This window comes from Mustela nigripes, chromosome X, assembly GCF_022355385.1.
Source record: "Mustela nigripes isolate SB6536 chromosome X, MUSNIG.SB6536, whole genome shotgun sequence".
Lineage (NCBI taxonomy): Eukaryota > Metazoa > Chordata > Mammalia > Carnivora > Mustelidae > Mustela > Mustela nigripes.
Window position 1 is genome coordinate 28,769,079 of NC_081575.1, and position 23,232 is coordinate 28,792,310.

General features: G+C 39.3%; 2 pseudogenes; one reads left to right on the forward strand and one right to left on the reverse strand.

Moving 5' to 3' along the window:
• The first annotated feature begins 12,334 nt into the window (after positions 1-12,334).
• LOC132007014 (small ribosomal subunit protein uS7m-like) lies at positions 12,335-13,024 on the forward strand (annotated as a pseudogene).
• A 971-nt stretch (positions 13,025-13,995) lies between these two features.
• Positions 13,996-14,651, reverse strand: LOC132006740 (ubiquitin-conjugating enzyme E2 variant 2-like; annotated as a pseudogene).
• Between the last annotated feature and the right edge of the window lie 8,581 nt (positions 14,652-23,232).

Below are 23,232 nucleotides of genomic sequence, written 5' to 3' on the forward strand. Positions count from 1 at the left end.
TCCCATTGTAAATGTCTTTAATTTAAAAACACTGCTTTCTCACTCACTTGTTTTTTTACATTTTTATACACATGTGTCTTCATAGATAAATTAGGGAGAAATCTCTCCCTTTGTATCCCAAAAATGGCAAAAGAAGTTGTAATTGGTTTCCTCCATGATACACTGTTTCCTTTCTAGCGTGAAGTAATAAAAAGAGGTAGAATATTAGCTAGAATTGTCATCTAAGCCCTCCCCACCTGCCCATACAGGGGCACCTGGGTGTCTCAGTCAGTTAAATGTCTGACTTTGGCTCAGGTCATGATCTTAGGGTCCTGGGATCAAGCCCCATGTGGGGCTCCCTGCTCATCAGGGAGTCTGCTGGGCTCTCTCCCTTTCCCCTGCCCTTCCCCGCCCCACCCCCGACTGTTTGTGCTTTCTCTCTCTCAAATAAAATCTTTAAATAAAAAATAAATACAACTCCCCACAGAAGTTTGGCTCTGGACTAAATAAAAGGGGGGTATGCTTTTTCCTCCTTCCCTCAAATCACATTACCAAGTGAGTAATCCAGCTATGGAGTTTAGGATAATTCGAAGGTTCCTATATTCAGACAAGACTAGAGTAAGTATGGCTAATATTATATTTTGAGGTATTTCATTTGATAGAGAATAAATAGTAGTAAAGCTCTTAAATGAATGTCTTTGATTAAAAGATATTATTCAAGGGCGTGTGGGTGGCTCAGGTGGTTAAGTGACTGCTTCAGCTCAGGTCATGATCCAGAAGTCCCAGGATCGACTCCCACATCAGGCTCCCAGCTCCATAGAGAGTCTGCTTCTCCCTCTGACCTTCTCCCCTCTCATGCTCTCCCTCACTCTCTCTTTCTCAAATGGGTAAACAAAATCTTTAATAGAATAAAATATACTATTTAAATGTGTATCTTCTTTAAGATTTCCTGATGTAACTGATTTTTTGATAAGCTAACCAAGTCCTGATCATGTAAGAGGACATTTGTCCTAATCTACTCCTTAATTCCCCATTGCAATGCTTCATCCCATTCCATAAACATATACACACATTCATACACTCACAGTAAATTACAAGCCTGGACTCCCACATGCTGTTTACATATTTAGGAGTAACCTGTTCTGCCTATTGCACTGTGACTTTCACCTAGACTCTACAATGGAGTCTGTGCCTGCCTCTACCCAGTTATGCCAGGTTAGTTGCCTATGTCAGTCTTTCCAAGTCTGCCCCATCTTGTTTTAAGATATGACACTAGTTCTGACTTCTGGGGTGTTAGAGAGTATGTCTACCAGTTTTTCAAGGTCTTAAACACAGTAAAGCTCTGAAGGGGTTCAGAACAAGACTCCCCAAAATGGGCTACTTTATGGCATGTAGACTATTTTGAACTGAAGGTAATCAAGACCCAGCAGACCCAAGAAAAAATTCTGCCTCTTCCTAAACTACTTAAATGAATTTAGATAAGGGGCCTGGTCCAGGAAGAGAGCTTATTACCAAGAGATAACTTTTGTATCTGAATGACCTATCTGTAGGACAGGACAAACATCTAATTACCAAACATCTGCTCTTCTTATCAGTCTGTGAATCATCCTCCTCCTCTTTGAAGACCAGGCCTCTGTCCCATTCCTTAGCTCAAGATGGCACATAAGCCTCAATTACCTGGCTTGTCCTTGGGTCTCACCATCTTTCTGGGGTCCCCATACATAAATAAGTAAATTTGGTTTTCTCTTGTTAAATAGTTCGATGTTAATTTCTTTTAAAAGATGTATTTATTTATGAGAGAGAGTGGGAGCATGAGCAGGGGGAGGGGTAGAGGGAGAGAAAAAAACCTCAACCAGACTCCATGCTGAGCTCAGAGCCTGACATGGGGCTCGATCTCATGACCCCAAGATTATGACCTGAGCCAAAACCAAGAGTTAGAGGCTTAACTGATTATTATATCAGTTAATTGATTATTATATCAGCGAAAAAACAAGGATAGAGGAAAAATTTTTCTTCCCAATAGCTCCTATCCACAGATTTTTTTCCAACTCTTTTTCATATGTGAATTCAGTACAGAATAGCTACATTTAACTTGGCTTTCTTTCAAGAAATGTGGTTATTGGATTCATTTTAGCCAAGTGTCATTATAGCAAATATATTCTAATTTGGATTATTATGGGGTTTACACTTCCACTACAGTGGTTTTCAGACCTTAGTGTATGTAAGAATCTCCAAAGGGTGGCTAAATTGCATTTTCCTGGGCCGAATGCCCTTACCAAAAGGTTTTGAGTCAGTGGGTCTAGGATGGAGTCTAGGAATCTGAGGTAAATATAAGCCCACAGGTCATTCTGATGTCAGAGGTGTTGTGGTCCACACTTTGAAATACTATACTTATTAGTTTTCAGTAAAGTCCATGGATGCTTGAAGAATAGGAGTCTAGAAGTCTGCTTTTCTCCTCTGATGGCATTAAATGTAAAAAGAAGGAAATCAAGAGCTAAACTGCTGGCACTGGCCCTTTAAAGATCATCATTATTCTGAAAATGAAATGTTTGCTTGCTTCCTTCACAAAGAAAAAGTTCTGCTTGCCGTGGGAGTAAAAGGTGTTATGATTGCAAAATTTTTGTTCACCAGACAAATTCCAGTCCTTTCATATGGCTTTAGACAATGCTCTCTCTTAACTGTTCGTACAGCACTTCAAAATCCTGAGGAGGTGGTTTCAGTGTGGGCTAATGCCAGTGTTATTTAGAGAACAAGAAAACAGAATCAGGACTTAGAGTTGCTCAAGGGGACAGAACAGTGGCCTCCCAAGCAGTAGGACTTGTACTTGCTAAAGTCACTGAGTCATGCCCATCTCTCTTAAAGGTATGGTAAGCAAATTACTTCTCAGGTTCAAAGACCAGAACCTGGCTCAAACACGCCTTGGAATGCTTCCCTACCCCTGGTCCTAGCCTCCATAAGATCCAAGATAATGAAAGAAATACGAGAGTTCAGTTGCAACTCTGACACTTTATTGATTATAAGACCTTGAGCAAGTCATTTTACTGGTCTACACTTAATTAGGATGAAGACTTACATCACAGGATGGTTGTGAAAATTAAGCACAGTACCGGGTAGTATACAGCTCCAACATTCATTTTTGATTCCTTCGTCATAATTTGGTCCGGAGTCATTGCTACACCAATCCCTCAAGGGCAGTGAGTCTCTCCAGACACTGTTTAGCTCAGAGGAAACACCCTTTTCAATGGACACTGTATGCCATTTTAAAGATTTTATTTATTTCTTTGACAGACAGAGATCACAAGCAGGCAGAGAGAGAGGAGAAAGCAGGCTCCCCGTGGAGCAGGGAGCCCGATGTGGGGCTTGATCCCAGGACCCTGGGATCATGACCTGAGCTGAAGGCAGAGGCTTTAACCCACTGAGCCACCCAGGTGCCCCGTATGCCATTTTATATGGCTGACTTCATGGGCTGACAGTTAAGAAGAATTGTGGCATAATCATCAATTACCAGTATGACAGAGTAGCTAGCAGGTTAGGGGTTTTAATGCTAACTGAGGATACTTTTCTTAAAAATCCCATTTTAACCCACCCGTTTTCACATGTTTTAAATAAAGTTCAAAAATTAAAGTTTAAACAAAACTTGGATTTACCTAACAGATCAACTAAGGCAAGGGGTCTCAATGGTACGAGGGAGGCTATGCAATCTTTCTGAAAACCTAATAAGAGCTACAAATCCTCTCTCCTCTGGTGAAAAATACTCATATACACTAAATAATGCATTCAGTTGATGGTTTACAGACTACCCCCCAGACCATAAAGAAAACCCAGGCTAAGAAGCCCTGGTATGTGTTTCATCACCCACTGACCACTCTTTTCCTAGTAAAGTAGAAGCCTAAGCCCCTCCTAACCCTGAAAGCAACCTAGGAACTTCTCTTGAAGGCTGTTAAAAGCCCATAGAAGACTCGTGTAGGCTCCTTTAACAGACACTTGGGTTCTCACAAGGACTACATACAGCATATGTCTAGGCAATGATGGGGTTGCCATGGTGAGGCGATTAGGAACTCAATTTTGTAGTTTAGCCAATATGTTTTCCAGCTTCTGTAAATCAGGCAAAATGGAAGGCAGGTTGGGGAGAACAGTCCAGAGAAGTTTTCCTAAAGGTTCTCGTTCCAAGTTTAGGGGTCATGTTCTTTTTTTTTTTTTTTTTAAGATTTTATTTATTTATTTGACAGAGAGAGATCACAAGTAGGCAGAGAGGCAGGCAGAGAGAGAGAGAGAGAGAGGGAAGCAGGGCTCCCTGCTGAGCAGAGAGCCCGATGTGGGACTCGATCCCAGGACCCTGAGATCATGACCCGAGCCGAAGGCAATGGCTTAACCCACTGAGCCACCCCGGCGCCCAGGGGTCATGTTCTTCACATTGCTACATTGCTAGCTGTATTACAAGTATGCTGGAAAATGCTTCTACTCCATTGTCAGGAACTGGTCCCCACCTTCCTAGTTCTGCTTTTTTCTAATGGGGATTTGAGAATATCAACTTGTCCATGCTCTGATTTTCAGATAACAAGAGTCAAACACTGTCACCTGTCTGTTTCCAGGTGACAAGCTACTGGGAGAGGCAAAGATAAAACCGACTGCATACAGCGAATAACAGGCGTCAGACATCAGGCAAAAAGCAAGTGGTAAACTATGTTCAATTAACTTCTATTATTACATAGTTTTCAAACTTTCAGTGTAGGCATGGCACGGTTATTCTTAACCCATCTCCCTCCTACAGAGAGCTATGTTTTAAGGGTCGGAACGCAGTATCATTCAGATATAAAGATAACAATCCTGGCCTTCCCCAAGAAAATGTGAATGCTGTTTCTCTTCCCTAAGAATCATCCCCAGTCCTTCCACCCTTGGGATTAAATATATGCTTTCGAGGGGTGCCTGGATGGCTCAGTCAGTAAAACATGCAACTCTTGATCTTGGGATTGTACATTCCAGCCTCATGCTGGGTATGGAGATTACTTTAAAAAAACAAAATCTTAAAACAAACAAACGAACATGTCTTTTGAGAGAACGCCGGTCAAGTCAAGTCAGGAGTGCAAGCTATAGCTGACGAACAAGACATACGTGGCTCTAGACAGGGATGATATCCAAAGAGAAAATTAAGAACGTCAATAGTAGCTCTGAAAAGAAAATGAGCTTGAATGATTTTGAATGATTTTCTTTTTTTTCTTTTTTTGTTTGTTTGTTTGTTTATTTGACAGACAGAGATCACAAGTAGACAGAGAGGCAGGCAGAGAGAGAGAGAGAAAGAAGCAGGCTCCCCGCCGAGCAAAGAGCCCGAGGCGGGACTTGATCCCAGGACCCCGAAACCATGACCCAAGCTGAAGGCAGCGGCCTAACCCACCGAGCCACCCAGGCACCCCTGATTTTCAAAATGATTTTGAAATTAACTGGTAGATAGTATACTGGAATATGACAGAAAAAGGAGAAATTGAAAGAGAACCTTAGAACTGCAAAAATAGGGTTCATCTTGTTCTAATGCTTAGTTAACACAGGAAAGCTGCTCTTGTCTTAATGTCTTCAGAAATGAGACCCACTGAGATATGCAAATGACACTTATGCCACTTATTCATGGGACTTAAAGGATAAACACAAACATACCCACCAATAGGGAGGATAGGCTTTTAAGTTCTCAAGGGTTATTCTTGCATTTTCTTCTCTACTCTGGCTATATTTTCTTCCTAAAAGACCTTACCTACTTCCAGGCTTTAAATGCCATCTACACACCAATTATTCTCAAGTTTATTTCTCTAGCCTTGACTTCATCCAGATTTGTATACTCAACTGTCTACTTAATTGCAATTCCCAGGGTAACCAATACAAAAAATAACTAAAATACATACAGAAAATGAAATGAGAAGGGAATCAAAGTGGTACCAAAAAACCCCACAAAAGGTAATACTGAAGAAATTGAGGGAAAAAAAATGATACAAGCAATACAGAAAATAGCAGAATGGCAGAATTCAGCCTTTCCTTTCCAAAAATTTTTAAAAATTTTGTGTACCTTCTTTTTGTTTTTTTTTCTCTAAATATTTATTTTTTTAAGAAATTAAGTTTTCTCTTATCAATGATCAGATTAAATGTAAATGAGTTAAACTCATCTCTTAAAAGATAGACTGGCAGGGGGCACGTGGGTGGCTCAGTGGGTTAAAGCCTCTGCCTTCAGCTCAGGTCATGGTCCTAGGGTCCTGGGATGGAGCCCTGCATCGGGCTCTCTGCTCCACAAGCAGCCTGTTTCCTCCTCTCTCTCTGCCTACTTGTGATCTCTCTCTCTGTCAAATAAATAAATTAAATTAAATTAAATTAAAAAAAGATCGACTGGCAGTATGGATTTAAAAAAATGATTCATCTATATACTATCTACAACAGACTCACTTTGCATTCAAAGGCAGAAATATGTTGAAAGTAAAAGAATGGAAAAATATATTCCACCCAAACAGTAAATAAAAGAGAGCTTGAGTATCTATATTAATAGCAGACAATATAGACTTTATGTCAAAAGTTTTTATGAGGAATGCCTGGGTGGCTCAGTCAGTTGGGCATCTGCCTTCAGCTCGGGTCATGGTCCCAGGGTCCTGGGATCAAGTCCTGCATGGGGCTCCTTGCTTGGCAGAATGTGTGCTTCTCCCTCTGCCTCTGCCTGCTATTCCCCCTGCTTGTGTGCACCCCCACTCTCTGACAAATAAATGAATAAAATCTTTATAATTTAAAAAAAAGTTATGAGACCACAAAAAACTTATGAGACCAAAAAATGACATCATATATTGATAAAAGGGTAAATTCATTAAGAAGAAATAATTAATAAAAAATAGAAAGAAGTAGACATATAATAGAGCATATAATTTTTTTATATAAAGTAATACTGACATAAAAGAGCCCCAAAATATGTGAAACAACCATTGACAGAATTGGAGAAATAGTTCTACAATCAATGCGTATAGACTTCAATAGAAGTATAGACTAGTATTATAGACTATTGAAGTCTATACACATATGCACAAACAAAAGAGCCTCAAAACATGAGAAACAATCATTGACAGAACTGAAGAGAGAAATAGGCAGCTCTACAATAATACTTGGAGACTTTAATGCTCTACTTTCAATAATGGATAGACATCTAAACCCAAGATCAAAAAGGAAATAGAGGATTTAAACAACAGTATTAACCAAATACACCTAATAAACATACAGGAACATTCCACCCATCAACAGAATACACATCCTTCTCAAGTGAACATGGAATATTCTTTAGGGCACACCATATTTTAGGCTATGAAACAAGTCTCAAAATATTTTAAAAGAAATTGTACGAAAAGCTTGCAGAAAAAATAATGAAGAGCAGAGATCAGTGAAATACAGAATAGAAAATCAAAGAGGATCATAAAACCAAAAGTTGATTTAAAAGATCAACAAAATTGACAAACCTTGACCTAGACTAAGAAAAATTCTAAAGAATAAAAATCAGAAATACAAGAGGCAATATCATTCCAAACCTTAGAGAAATTTTTAAAAATATACAAAATGAATACTTTGAATAATTTTTTGCCAATAAATCACCAAATTGCTAAATTGACTTAAGAAGAAATAGAAAATCTAGGGGGTACCTGGTGGCTCAGTCAGTTAAGGCTTGGACTTTTGATTTTGGCTCAGGTCATGATTTCAGGGTCATGAGAAGGAGTCCCAAGTTGGGGCTTTGAGTTCACTGGGGAGTCTGCTTAAGATTTTTCTCTTCCTCTCCGTCTGACCCCCATCTTGCGAACATGCATCTGTACTTTCTCTCTCAAATAAATGAAGAAATCTTAAAAAAAAAGATGAAATAGAAAATCTGAATAGACCTGAAACAAGTAAGAAGATCAAACCAATAATCAAAAACCTCTTAACAAAGAAAGTCCAGGACCAGATCGCTTCACTATTAAATTCTACCAAACATTTAAAGAAGAATTAACAGTACCAGTATCCTTTTTATTCAAGTATTACTGATCTCTCTGTTGTAAGATATACAAAGTTTCTTCCTGTCATGCATTTTAATTCCTAGAACCCTTTTCTCTCAAATCTTTAACTAATTGGCTTATTCTTTTCCTCAGATCTCAGTTTAATTGTTTCTCCTTCATGGAAGCCTTCCTAAATCATGCTAACAGGTCCGCCCTATTTATTTTTTATCACAGCACACTGTTTATTTCAGAACAGTTCTCCTAACATTAACCTTCCTCATTTATTTGTTTGCCTTTTAATCTTGTTTGCCTTCTCACTAAATTGAAGTACTATGAAGGCAGAAGCCTTGTCCATCTTATTTTCAGTTGTATAGGCAGACCCTAGCAAAATACCTGACACATAGTAGACATTCAGTAAGCTTTAGTGAATAACTAAAAGGAAACACCTTATACACATATTAGGGGTACCTGGCTGGCTCAGTTGGAAGACCATGTGACTATTGATCTCAGGGGGTCATGAGTTTGAGCCCCACATTGGGGGTAGAGTTTACTTAAATAATTTTTTTAAAAGCTCTTAGATATTGGGGCACCTGGGTGGCTCAGTGGGTTAAGCCGCTGCCTTCGGCTCAGGTCATGATCTCAGGGTCCTGGGATTAAGTCCCGCATCGGGCTCTCTGCTCAGTGGGGAGCCTGCTTCCCTCTCTCTCTCTGCCCGCCTCTCTGTCTGGTATGATCTCTCTCTGTCAAATAAATAAATAAAATCTTTAAAAAAAAAAAAAGCTCTTAGATATTAATTTGTGATTAAAAATTTGGCATAAGAATCAACTAGGTTTCAAGTTAATATATAGCAAACTAAAATATATTTGTCTCTGATGTAGTCCATCTTTCCCTACTCCAATCTTTTAAACATATAAATTATTTAAATATTCTCCTAGAAATTTAAGGTGAAGCATAATTTTTTCTTTTTAATTTAAATGTTTTTATTTATTTGTCAGAGAGAGAGAGAGAGAGAGTGCACACAAACACAAGCAGGGGGAGCAGCAGGTAGAGGGAGAAGCAGGCTCCCCACCGGGCAGGGGGCCCAATGTGGGACTAGATCCCAGGACCCTGGGATCATGCTCTGAGTCTGAGGCAAATGCTTAACCGCCTGAACCACCCAGGTGTCCCAAGAATGATTTTTCTATCTGTAGCTAAATATTATCCTTTGGCACTACTCTTCAGATAACAAAATACCATAATTCCTTTGAGGAGACTAAAAAAGGCCAAATGACTAATGCTTCATTTGTATCTAAACTTAAAATGATAAACAAAAGTCATTCTAGATACTATTAATAACTGTAGTAAACATATATCAGTATTCCCTGAAGGGAGATTCAGAATCGTAAGACACTGCCTGAGCCTTAAGTATAGGCACGTCCCCCTAAGATACGGAGTTTACTGTCAGCCTACATTCTCACAAGAGTCCCAGACCGTGCTGAAATGAAAGGGAAGAACGACAGCTTCATTTCAGTCACATGTTCAAAAGTTAATTTGCCTGATTTATTGTTTTTTTCCCCCTGGGAGAGAGAGCATGCAAGCAGGGGGTAGGGGCACAAGGAGAGGGAATGAGAGAACCCCAAGGAGGCTCCACGTCCAGCGCAGAGCCCAATGTAGGGCTTGATTCCAAGACCCTGAGATCATGACCCAAGCCACAATCAAGAGCCAGACACTTACCGAACTGATCCACCCAGGCCCCCCTTTCCTGATTGTTTTAAATGCTGGTGCAGATTTCTAAAATTATTACCCACAATTGTTAAATGGCCAGAACTTCTGGAGAAATATCTTATAATCCCATGAGCTCTCATAATAAAATTGACTCAAAAATTTAGTTGAGGCACTTGTACTATTATGAAGTCCCTAAAAGCTAAAGGTCTACCCAACTCTACATTTCATATAGAGGTCAGAAAGGGAAAAAACATAAGAAATTAAATATTGTCAGCAGTTAGGACACATCCATATAACTAGAAATGTTCTTAAAAATATTCATTAATTTAACTAACATGTATTGAATGCTTATGATGGACCAGGTTTTTCTAAGTGCCTATAATTTTTACTGCATATAAGTCTCACAATAACTCAAAAAGGCATGTGCTACCATGATGCTCACTTTACTACTGAAGAAACCAAGGCTCGGAAAGGTTAGATAACTTGCCAAAGACTCATAGGTAGTTAACAGAAAAGCTAGTGGTTGAAGCCACATAGCCTGATTCCTTTGACAGAATTATTTAAAGAGGTTATAGATAGGGGTGCCCCGCTGGCACAGGTGGTAGAGTATGTGACTCCTGATTTTGGAGTTGTGAGTTCAAGCCCATGTTGGGTGTAGAGTTTACTTAAAAAAATTTTTTTTAAATCAAGGGGACATGGATTCTACATCTTAATATATCAACATTCATTCAATAGGCTCAGTTAATATGTACAACTCTAGGTAGTTCCATCCCTACTTTCCTATCCCTTTGCCAACTGATAATCCTGGGCATGGGAAGTTAAGATGTTCATGGCAAAAGCCATCATTTCATGTTGAAAAAGAAGGGGAGAAAATTCTATGAATCATAAAAAAGGGATTGCATTTCCAGGAAAGCAGCAAACCATATAACCCTAGGTTACCTTGTTGCGGTCATAAAGCCTGCCAGTTACAACACTATTTTTGTAACTTCTGTAGCCTTGGACTACAGTTTACTATTATTGACCTCAAAGCTAATCACTGTATCTATCTCCACTCTAACAAAAACCACTTTAAGATAAGTACAAGAGCGAAGTCTCCATTTGTTTCAAGGGTAACACAGATGCTACAGGCTTCCAATTTCTGTTTCTATTTCCACCTTGGTATAAGTGCCATAACTTTCACCAGAGATAATCATATAAGCCATTAATGGGTACCACCTCAGGAAGAGTCCAAGGATGAGATCCAACACAAAGCCTCTTCTGCAATCTCCCACCAGCATTAGAGAGCCCATTAATCCTAGGCAGTTCTGCTTTCCTTCAAAGAGATAAAGGAGCTCCCACTTCCAAGGAGGTCAGGGATAGATGAAGTGAGAGGCAGGAATGACTCTTATAGTGACAAGAATATACATTACCTACTAAAAATATTCTTCTGTTTTAACATAATTGTCCTGATACTATATTAAAATAGCTGCATCAAAATATCTCTAATTATTCCCTGGACTTCTGATTCTGTGATAAGATGGAAAAGGAAATGTACTTCTCCATATTTTTTCACTAAGTATAATTACCAACCCTGAATATTACATACAAAAACGTAAGATGACTCTGGAAGGTGGAGAGAAAAAAGACCACGTAGGAAACTTGAGATTCAAGGAATGGCATGATGTTAAATTTTTTGGGTTTTCCTTTGCTTAATATATCTTGGGTTGGGTGCAGTAGAGGCTCATAACCAGGATACACCCGTTAACGCAGACTAAAAATGCTCCAGGTAAAACCTGTTCTCTCTAGCAAAAGGACCAGGATAAAGGCAACCTAGTAAAAGAGAAAACTTTTAGACAATCATTACCTTACTCCAGCCAAATACCACAGGATAAAAATTGTGGCTGCACACAACCCATGATAGAATAAGCCAGGTGGGAAACCTAGACCTCTACTACTGTAACAAGTCATCTCTTCCCCTATACTAGGTTGGTGACCAAAAAATAAAAAAATAAAAAAATAAAGCAGAGTAGATACCTGGAACTTTCATTCTGATCCAGTGGTAAGAAGACCCACCCCCTACCCCTGGTGACAGTGGAGGCCATGTCTGGAACAGTAATGAGGTACCCTTTCTCCTCCCAGCCAAGATGATGTCAGCAGAGGCCTAGGAAAGACCTGAAATGATTTTATCCCTGCCCAAAAATAACAAGAGGCTCTCATTTATGGAATGTCAAAGGTGCCCTGGTAGGAAATATGCACTTCCATCCCTGATTGGCAGTAATGAGGCAACATACCATTTCCCACCCTTGTGTGGTAACTGAGAAGTCCTATAAAAGTTTAACAAGATCCAAAGTCTCATAACATAATAGCCCCAATTGCCAGGATACACAAAAATAATCACTCATCATACTAAGAATCAGGAAAATCTGAATAAGGAAAAGAAAATCATCAGATGAAAACAAGAGACACAAATAATAGAATTACATTAGTCATCATGTTTCAATGAAAAATTATGTAAAAGATGAAAGAAAATGAAAAGATAGAAAGTCCCAAAGTTCCCATCAAATAAATATAGTGTCCCAGCAAAGAAATAGAAGACATAAAGAAAAATCAAACTTTGGGACTGAAAATACAATAACCAAAATGAAAAATTGCTAGAAGGAGCCAACAGCAGAATAGAGTTGATATGGGAAAGAATGAGTGGACATAAAGATAGAATGGTAGAAATTACCCATTCTGAGAAGTAGGAGCAGGAACCCAGGAAGATTCAGCTTATTAAAGCTGCTCCAGTGACAAAAACAAGTTTGAAGACCCAGTCAGTAAATTCACCACTATGATTATGAAAGGAGGAAACAAAATACTGGCCAGATCCCTCGTGATGCAGACTCTGGAAGCTGGAAAAGGGAAGGAGTTTGAGAAGTACAATGTTGCTTCTGCAGAGGAACAGGCAACCATCCAGCACAACCCCTTCACCAGCTTCCACCAAGTACTGAAGAACTATGAGCCTGTGATTGGGTTGGTACCCACCTTCAGAGGTGGCCATTTCTACCAAGACCCTATGTCACTAGATGATCGGGGTCATCGTTTTCCTGATAATGAAGTGGATGATTACTGAGTGCCGGGAGAAGAAGCACTGGTGGATGCTGATGCTAGAGAAGCTGTCACATGAGCTGCTGGAGGCTTTTCACAAACAGGGCCCTGTGGTCAAGAAGAAGCATGACATGCACAATATGGTGGAGGCCATCCATGCCCTGGCTCACTATTGCTGGTGGCAGACAGAGGGTAGAGGCTCAAGGAGGAGCCCAGGGCTTTCTCCTACAAGAAACAACATGAGCCACTGTCATGGTGAAAAACACTTGGGGGTTAAGGATGTAGTTCCCTTTTAAAGGCCATCAGGCCTCATAGGATGGAGCAACATATTTATTGCTTGTAAGTCCTTTCTCTGGGGGCTAGAACTTGTTTTTCCTGTCCCATTTCCTTACAAAGAGGGAACATATCAATTTGGATTTCCCCCAGGAAACATAGGGCCTATCCAGCCACTCTTTCCTCAGTTCAGGGTAGAATTCAGGATGACACTAAAGGAAGCAGGATTTGTTTTTTGTTTTTGTTTTTGTTTTTGTTTTTGTTTTTGAGGACAAGTTCCACATTTTATTTACATTTTAAGACTAACTTTAATCTCAAAATCACATACCCATACACCTATTTCCTTTTTGCTGATTTCACTTAAATTCACGGTTTGTCAAACAAAGACTGTAAACAAATATTTACCATGTCTGTTACATGTAACACACAGGAACAGCTTTTAACAGAAATTCATCGACCTCCCCCACAACATTTTTTATTATAAATACAGGTATCAAAACAATCCTGAACATTTTTTTTGATACTACTAGTAGTCAGCCCCCATACCACTTCAAAAATTAACACAATTTGTGACAATATTCATTGTACCTGCTACGTAGACAATTTCAACTGAAGCTCTTTCACTAAGTAAGATGGACAAAGCATGCCATTTCTGGTTTTCCTCTTGAAATTTTTTTTACTTTTCAGAAACACACATGCTTACACAGCATCTGATTCTTCTCTCCATGCTTTCATCTTGTAAACCTGAATTCTATTTTGAGTACTCCAGGTTTATGCTTAAATTATTTTATATATTTATTTGACAGACAGAGATCACAAGTAGGCAGAGAGGCAGGCAGAGAGAGAGAGGGGGGAAGCAGGCTCCCTGCTGAGCAGAGAGCCCCGATGCGGGGCTCCATCCCAGGACCCTGGGACCATGACCTGAGCCAGAGGCAGAGGCTTAACCCACTGAGCCACCCAGGTGCCCCTTTTATGCTTAAATGATAATGCCTTAACAAGAGAAAAAAAAAATTATGCTGCATTTTTCCTCCTGTAACCTGAAAACATAATGGTGTACATATGTTAAATATATTCTTACAAATGTCCAGATCATGTTTACCAGCTGGAATTCTTTTACTTAATGTGTGAGTATTTTGCATTGTGATATTTAATCAAGACATTAACATGAGTAGAAGGTTGTTGATTTAAGACAAGTTTGAGATCCACTAAAATTAATTGTTGTATGTTTGTCCTTCTGGTGGCTATGGAAGCTTCATATTTTCTTTGGACATCATTAGACGTCTTAGCTCTTGAAGTACAACTTTAATGCTCTATGAATTTTGCCATTTTGCTAACACTGGTATGCTCCGTGCATCCACCATTCCACTGGAATTATTAATTCCATTCATATTAATTTTGGTTACTAATCTAACTGATGGAGGATCTTCTGGGTATTTAGGTCCACATTCTAATTTCAGGCTATATATTCGGTTTTCATAATTTGTCCTTGGTGTCCCAATAATCATGCCTGTCCACCTCATAAGTGTCATATCTTCATCATCTTCAAGGCCCCAGCTAACCATACCATCACCTACTCTTTTGTGTCCTTTTTCAAGTTCTTCCAACAAGCAAAAATTACGAGGAACTTTAACTCCTGTGAAGACCGCCATCTTCTCCTGTAGCCGGATGCCTGTTTTTGTACTTTTTAACGATTTTATTTATTTATTTATTTGACAGAGAAAGACACAGTGAGAGGGAACACAGCAGGGGAAGTGAGAGAAAGAGGGGAGAGAGAATCCCAAGCAGACTCCATGCTGAGTGTGAGCCTGATGTAGGGCTTGAGCCCACAACCCCTGAGGTCATTACCTGAGCTGAAAGTAAGAGTTAGATGTTCAACTGACTGTGCCAGCCAAGCAACCTAAGAAGCAGTTTGTTTGTTTGTTTTAATTTTTTAAATTTTTTATTAACGTATAATGTATTATTAGCCCCAGGGGTACAGGTCTGTGAATTGCCAGGTTTACACACTTCACAGCACTCACCATAGCACATACCCTCCCCAATGTCTATAACCCAACCACCCTCTCCCTATCCCCTTCCCCCCAGCAGCCCTCAGTTTGTTTTGTGAGATTGAGTCTCCTAAGAAGCAGTTTTAATATTAGAAAAGGATTATTAGAAAATTCTCACCCTGGGTGGTGCCTAGGTGGCTCAACCGGTTAAGCGTCTGTCTCTGGCTCAGGTCATGATCTCAGGGTCCTGGGATTGAGTCCTGCATCAGGCTCCCTGCTCAGTGGGGAGCCTGCTTCTCCCTCTGCCTCTGCCTGCCACTCCCCCGGCTAGTGCTCTCTATCAAATAAATAAATAAAATCTTTAAAAAATTTTTTTAAATTAAATTTAAAAAAGAAAGAAAATTCTCACCCTGAACTGGTATAGCATGTGATGTGGCTCTGCCATTTACTAAAACTGAATGGAAATTTTAAAAAAGGAAAAAGAGAAAAGAAATGACGAATTCTGAACAATAGGAAAAAAAAAAGTGGGAAAAAGTACTTAGGGACCTGTGGTTGTATAACAAAAGATTTAACATTTATGCCATCAGATTCTCATAAAGTGATAAGAATGGTGCTAAAGTGGTATTCATTTTATTTATTTATTTATTTACCTACTTACTTACTTACTTATTTACTTATTATTTTTTATTTGCCAGAGAGAGACACAGGGAGAGAGGGAACACAAGCAGGGGGAGTGGGAGAGGGAGAAGCAGGCTTCCCACCAAGCAAAGAGTCTGATGCGGGGCTTGATCCCAGGACCCCAGGACCCCAGGACCCCAGGACTACGACCCCAACTGAAGTCAGGTACCTAACAGTAGAGCCACCCAGTTGCCCCTAAAGTAGTATTCAAAGAAACAATGGCTGAGAGGTGCCTGGCTGGCTCAGTTCAGAAAGCATGTGACTCTTGATCTGAGGGTTGTGTGTTGAAGCCACACCATTGAGTGTCGAGCTTACTTTATTTATTTGTTTGTTTATTTGTTTATTTATTTTAAAAAAGATTTTATTTATTTATTTGACAGAGAGAGAGAGACACAGTGAGAGAGGGAGCTCATGTAGGGGGAGTGGGAGAGGAAGAAGCAAGCTTTTGGTGGGGCAGGAAGCCCAGTGTGGGGCTTGATCCAAGGACCCTGGGATCATGACCTGTGCCGAAGGCAGATGCTTAACGACTGAGCCACCCAGGCACCCTAGACCTTACTTTATAGCAAACAAATAAATGAAAAGTAATAATGGTTTAAAATTCTCCACATTTGGCAAATGACATAAACTTACAATTGTAAGAAACATACAAATGAAAAACCTCAAAAAGGATAGACCCAAAGAAATTCATGCTACAATACATTAGAATCAAGCTCCTGAAATTTAGAGACAAAGAAAACCTAAAGAGTAGTAAGAGAGAAATGACACCTTACTTTCCAAGGGAAAAGAACACAAAATTACAGCAGATTTCTCAATACAAGCTCAGGATGAGCACAGACAAGAGGTGGGTGCTCCCTTCTCTACACAATCTCCACTTGTGGCTCCACCTTGAGGCCAGAGGGAGTGGCACACTTTAGCATTTTTAATGCTAAGCAAAGAAATATGAACCCAGAATTCTATATCCAGTGAAAATATTCTTCATCAAAAAAGGACAAATCTAGGGGCGCCTGGGTGGCTCAGTGGGTTAAGCGGCTGCCTTCGGCTCAGGTCATGATCTCAGGGTCCTGGGATCGAGTCTCACTTTGGGCTCTTTGCTCAGCAGGGAGCCTGCTTCCCTCTCTCTCTCTCTGCCTGCCTCTCCGTCTACTTGTGATCGCTCTCTGTCAAATAAATAAATAAAATCTTTAAAAAAAAAAAAAAAGGACAAATCATCTCAGGTAAAGGGAAATGAAGAGAATTTGTTGCCAGCAGACCTACCCTAAAAGAACGGCTAGAGGAAATTAATAAAACAGGAAGGAAATAATACAAGAAGGAGTCTTAGAATATCCAGAAGGAAGAAAGTATAATAAGAAGAATCAAAAATTGCATAATACAATAGACCTTCCTTTTCCTCAAGTTTCTAGACACTAAAAATAAACTATCTGAAAAAAAATGTTTAATCGCTGTGCAATATAATCAAAACAACAAAATAGTTAGGAATGGGAATAGGAAGTGAAGCTCTCTACTGTGAAAACTGTAAAACATTGATTTAAGAAATTGAAGAAAATGTAAATAAATGGAAAGATAACCCATGTTCATAGGTTATGTTCATAGGTTGGGAGAATATTGTTAAAATTTCCATCCTACCCAAAGTGATTTGTAGATTCAATGCAATCTCTACCAAAATTCTAATGCTGTTTTTCACAGAAGTAGAACAAACAATCCTAAAACTCACATGGAACCACAAAATACCCTGAATAACCAAAGCAATCTTGAGAAAAAACAAAGCTGGAAGCATCACATTCCTGATTTCAAACTATATTACAAAGCTACAGTAATCAAAACAGCATGGTATTTGCATAACAGGCACACATACCAAAGGAACACAGTTACGAGCCCAGAAATAAACCCACACATATATGGTGGACTAATATGTGACAAAGGAGCCAAGAATAGACAATGGGGAAATGAGAGTCTCTTTAACACGTGGTGCTTGGAAAACTAGATAATCCCATGCAGCCATGCAGAAGAATGAACCTTGATCTTATACCACTAACAAAACTTAATTCAAGGTATTTTAAGGATTTAAATATAACACCCAAAACATTATAGCTCCTAGAAAAAGACATAGGGGAAAAAGCTGCTTGACATTAGTCCTGGCAATATTTTTTTGGCTACAAGGCCAAAAGCACAGTCGACAAAAGCAAAAATAAATAAATAAATAAAAATCATCAAGAGGGATTTAAACTAAAAACTTCTACACTGCAAAAGAATTAATCAATAAAATGAAAAGGCAACCTATGGAATGGGAAATAATATCTAACCATCTATCTGATAAGGGATTAACAGACAAAATACATAAGGAACTCATACAACCCAAGAGCAAAAACCCCCTGAAAATTCTAATTTAAAAACGACCAGAGGAGCGCCTGCGTGGCTCAGTGGGTTAAGCCGCTGCCTTCGGCTCAGGTCATGATCTCAGGGTCCTGGGATCGAGTCCCGCATCCTGCTCTCTGCTCAGCAGGGAGCCTGCTTCTCTCTCTCTCTCTCTCTCTCTCTCTCTCTCTGCCTGCCTCTCCGTCTACTTGTGATTTCTCTCTGTCAAATAAATAAATAAAATCTTTAAAAAACAAAAACAAAAACAAAACAAATAAACAAAAAAACGACCAGAGGAACTGAACAAGCATTTTTCCAAAGAGGTATACAAATGACCAATAGGTACATAAAAAGGGGCTCAACATCACTAACCATCAGGGAAATGCAAATGAAAGCCACCAGTTAGAATGGCTATTATAAAAAAGACAAGAGGGTCACCTGGGTAGGTCAGTTGGTTAAGCTCTCCCTTCGGCTCATGTCATGAATCAGGGGTCGGGGATCAAGTTCCGCATTGGGCTCCCTGCTCAGCATGGACCCTGCTTCTCAATCTGCCTCTGCCTCTCTCTCTCTGTCTCTCATGAATGAATAAATAAAATCTGAAAAATAAAAAACAAAAAACAAACAAGAGATGACAAATGTTGGCAAGGATATGGAGAAAAGAGGACCTTTGTGCACTACTGGTGAGAATGCAAATTGGTACAGCCATTAGGGAAAAAAGTACAGAGGTTGTTCCAAAAATTAATAATAGAACTCCCATATGATCCAGCAATCTCACTTCTGGGTATATAGCCAAAGGAAATGAAATTAGGATCTCGAAGAGATATCCAGAATCCCATTTTCATTGTAGCATTATTCACAGTAACCAAGACATTGAAATAGCCTAAGTGTCTAAGGATGAATGGAATAAATGTGACACAGAGACTCACACACACAATGGAATATTATTCAACTACCAGAAAGAAGGAAGGCCTGCCATTTGCAACAACATTTTTTTAAAAAAATTTTTTAAAAGACTAATTCATTTATTTATTTGACAGACAGAGATCACAAGTAGGCAGAGAGGCAGGCAGCGAGAGAGCAGGAAGCAGGCTCCCCGCAGAGCAGAGAGCCCGATGCGGGGCTCGATCCCAGGACCCTGGGATCATGACCTGAGCTGAAGGCAGAGGCTTTAACCCACTGAGCCACCCACGTGCCCTGCAACAACATTTGGACCTTGAAAGTTTTATGCTAATTGAAATAAGTCAGAGAAAGACAAATACTATGTGATATCACTTATATGTGAAACCTAAAAAAAGACAAACTTGGTGTACCTGGGTAACTCAGTTGGTTATGTCCATATATTTTTTTAAAGTTTTTTTTTTTTAATTTATTCATTTGACAGAGATCACAAGTAGGCAGAGAGGCAGGCACAGAGACAGAGGCTGCAGGCTCCCCGCCGAGCAGAGAGTCTGATGTAGGGCTCGATCCCAAGACCCTGGGATCATGACCTGAGCCAAAGGCAAAAGCTTAACCCACTGAGCCACCCAAGCGCCCCGTTGTGTCCAACTCTTGATTTCGGCTCAGGTCATGGTCCCAAGGTCATGAAATTGAGCCCTGCATCAGGTTCTAAGCTAGGCATGTAGTCTGCTTAAGACTCTCTCCTCTCTCTCTACCCCTACCCACCTCCCCCCTCCCTGCCTTGCTCTCTCACTCTTAGAAAAGAAAATAATTAATTAAAAAGTCAAACTTACACAACAGAGAGTAGAATGGTTCTTGCTGGATCCTAGGGGCAGGAGAAATGGGAATGTGTTGGTCAAACTTTCTATTATAAAATGAGTAAGTTCTGGTGATCTAATGTACAGCATGAAGACTAGAGTGAACAATACTATATTATCTGAAAGTTGCTAAGAGTGTTAATTTTAAATATTCTCACCACACCAAACAAATAATAATTATGTGAGGTGAAAGAAGTGTGAACTAATGCTACTGGGGTTATCATTTTACAAGATAAACATGTATCAGATCATCATGTTGTACATCTTAAACTTACACAGTGTTTATTATCAATTATATCTCAGGAAAGCTGTGGGGAAAATTATAAGGAGGAAAGGAGGCAAAAAGAGCGGGAAGAAGGAAAAAGAAAAAGTTTAAAGGGGTAAGACTGTAGAAAAATTTTTTTTAAAAACTGCCTTCACAAAGGATCTGATTTTAATTGAATCATTCTGTGGAGCAATTTATTTTCCAGGACATTGTTGAAAATAATAGAACAATTAGCCAGCAATTAGTGGAGCCTGATAGCTGGGTGTGCTCAGGGAAAAAGACAAAGAGAGCCCTGACAAAACAACTCTCATTCTGAGTTGACTGCTCTTATGCTCAATGCTGTGTCCTCCGGAAGTATCAGAAGCTCCCACTATAGAGAGGAAATACATTTCATTAAAAATGATCCAGTTAAATGATCCAGTTAGCCAGAAACAAATAAACAAGCATAACAAGCATCCCCACAAACACAGGTGGGGTGGAATGTGGACCTGTAACCGGAGTTGCTACGATATGTTATCTAAAACATCCCATTACCAACAAAATACTTAAAAGACTTGCAAAGAAACAGTGAAGTCTGACCCATACGTGGGAGGAAAGCTGGCAACAGAAATTGCCTGAGAGTGGACAGATGTCAGATTTAATGAACAAAGATTTCAAAGTAGCCAGTAGAAAACATATTCAAAGCACTAAAGAATATCATGCTTAAATAAGAAAAGGTATGATAACAATGTCTCATTAAATAGAGACTGTCAACAAGAAGATAGAAACTATCAAAAAGAACCCAATGGAAATTCTGAAGCTTAAAGTATAACTTAAAAGAAAAATTTACTGAAGAGGCTCAACAGTTGATTTGGACTGCCTTTTAAAGAAAGAATTAGCACAAAAAAAAAAAAAAAGGAAGGAAGGAAGAATTAGCAAGGATGAATATAGACCTATAGATACTACACAATCAAAATAATACAGAGGAAAAAAGAAGATAAAAAGCACTTCAGAGTCAAGCACCTGACTTACTTAGTGAAGCACGCAACTCAATCTCAGGGTTTTGAGTTCGGGCCCCATGTTGGGTGTAGAGATTACATCTTAAAAAAAAAAAAAGGAAAGAAAAAAGAGAGCTTCAGAGAAATATGGGACCTGCAGAGTATACAACATGCATGTAACAGAAGTGCCAAAAGGGAGGAGAGAAACAAGAAGAAAAGAAAAATACTAAAGAAATAATGGCTGAATATTTTCAAATTTGATCAAAACCTTTAATCTATACATGTAAGAAGTTCAATGAATGCCAAATATAATAAAAGCAGCCAGATCCACAAAAAGATACAACATAGTAGAAGTGGTGAAAGCCAAAAGACATGGAGAAAATCATGAAAGAAACAAGAAAATAAAAGTCATTTATAAGGAAATTCCAATAAAATTAACAGCTGACTTGTTATCAGAAACAATGGAGGCCAGAGGCAGGATAAAAACATATTCAAAGTGCCAAAATTAGAACAAAAAACTATCAGCCAAGAATCTTATATCCCTCAAAGCTATCTTTAAATAATAAATGCGATGTAAAGACATTTCTTGATCAACACAATCTGAGAGAACTTGCTGCTACCGGACCCACCTTACAAGAAAGTGTAAAAGCTAGTGACCCAGACGGTATTTCAAATCCACACAAAAAAGCAAAAAGCAACTGTAAAGGTAATTATATCATTACAAGACAGTATAAATTTATATTTCTTCCTTTTCTTCTCTTAACCAATTTAAAATAAAAAACACTAAAAAATATATATATATAATCTCACTGATGACCCTATAATATATAGAAATGTAACATTTGTCAATAATGCCAAGGCGGTGGTAGGGAGCAGAGCTGTCCTGGATTAAGGAAATGACTCTAGATGGTAACATGGGTCAACAGGAATAAATGAAGAAACCAGGGGTGCCTGGGTGGTTCAGTGGGTTAAAGCCTCTGCCTTCGGCTCAGGTCATGATCTCAGGGTCCTGGGATGGAGCCCCACATTGGGCTCTCTGCTTGGTGGGGAGCCTCCTTCTCCCTCTCTCTCTCTACCTGCCTCTCTGCCTGCTTGTGATCTCTGCCTGTCAAATAAGTGAATGAAATCTTAAAAATAAATAAAAGAACAAAGTTATTTTATTTTATTTTTAATTAATTTATTTAACAGACAGAGACCACAAGTAGGCAGAGAGGCAGACGGAGGAAGCAGGCTCCCTGCTGAGCAGAGAGCCCAATGCAGGGCTCCATCCCAGGACCCTGAGATCATGACCTAAGCCGAAGGCAGAGGCTTTAACCCACTGAGCCACCCAGGCGCCCCAAAAGTTGTTTCTTTTAAAAAAAAGAAAAAGAAAGAAAGAAAGAAACCAGTAATGGGGGGGCACCTGGGTGGCTCAGTTGTTAAGCATCTGCCTTAGTCTCAGGGTCCTAGATGGAGCCCCATGTAGGGCTCCCTGCTTGGCGGGAGGCCTAATTCTCCCTCTGCCCCTCACCCTGCTCATTCTCTCTCTCTCTTAAAATCTTCTAAAAAAAATCTTAAAACAAAACAAATCTTTAAAAAATTTTAAAATCTTAAGATTTTTTTAAAAATCTTAAAAATAAAAAAGAATGCAGTAATGGGAAATAAGGTCAGTATAGCAAATCTACACATATACACATGTTCTTGCTCCTGTTTCTTTAAAAGATATCAAATTGCATGAAGTAATAATTATAGCACTGTGTTGTGCTTTTAATACATATAATACATATACAGCCCTAACATCACAAGAAGAAGAAAAAGGGAATAGAGCTGTACAGGAGTAACATTTCTATGTCTCATTGGAAGTGAATTAGTATAAATCTGAAGCAGATTCTGATAATATCTACATATTGAGCCTAAGGAACCACAAGGAAATAATTCAAAACTACAAGAGGAAAAATTAAAGAAATTAAAAGTTTACATGAGAAAATATTCACTTTGGGGCGCCTGGGTAGCTCAGTGAGTTAAAGCCTCTGCCTTTGGCTCAGCTCATGATCCCAGGGTCCTGGGATCGAGCCCCGCATCGGGCTCTCTGCTCCTCAGAGAGCCTGCTTCCTCCTTTCTCTCTCTGCCTGCCTCTCTGCCTACTTGTGATCTCTCTCTATCAGATAAATAAATAAAATTAAAAAAAAAAAAGAAAATATTCACTTAATGCAAAAGAAAGCAGTACAAGAGAAATAGAGT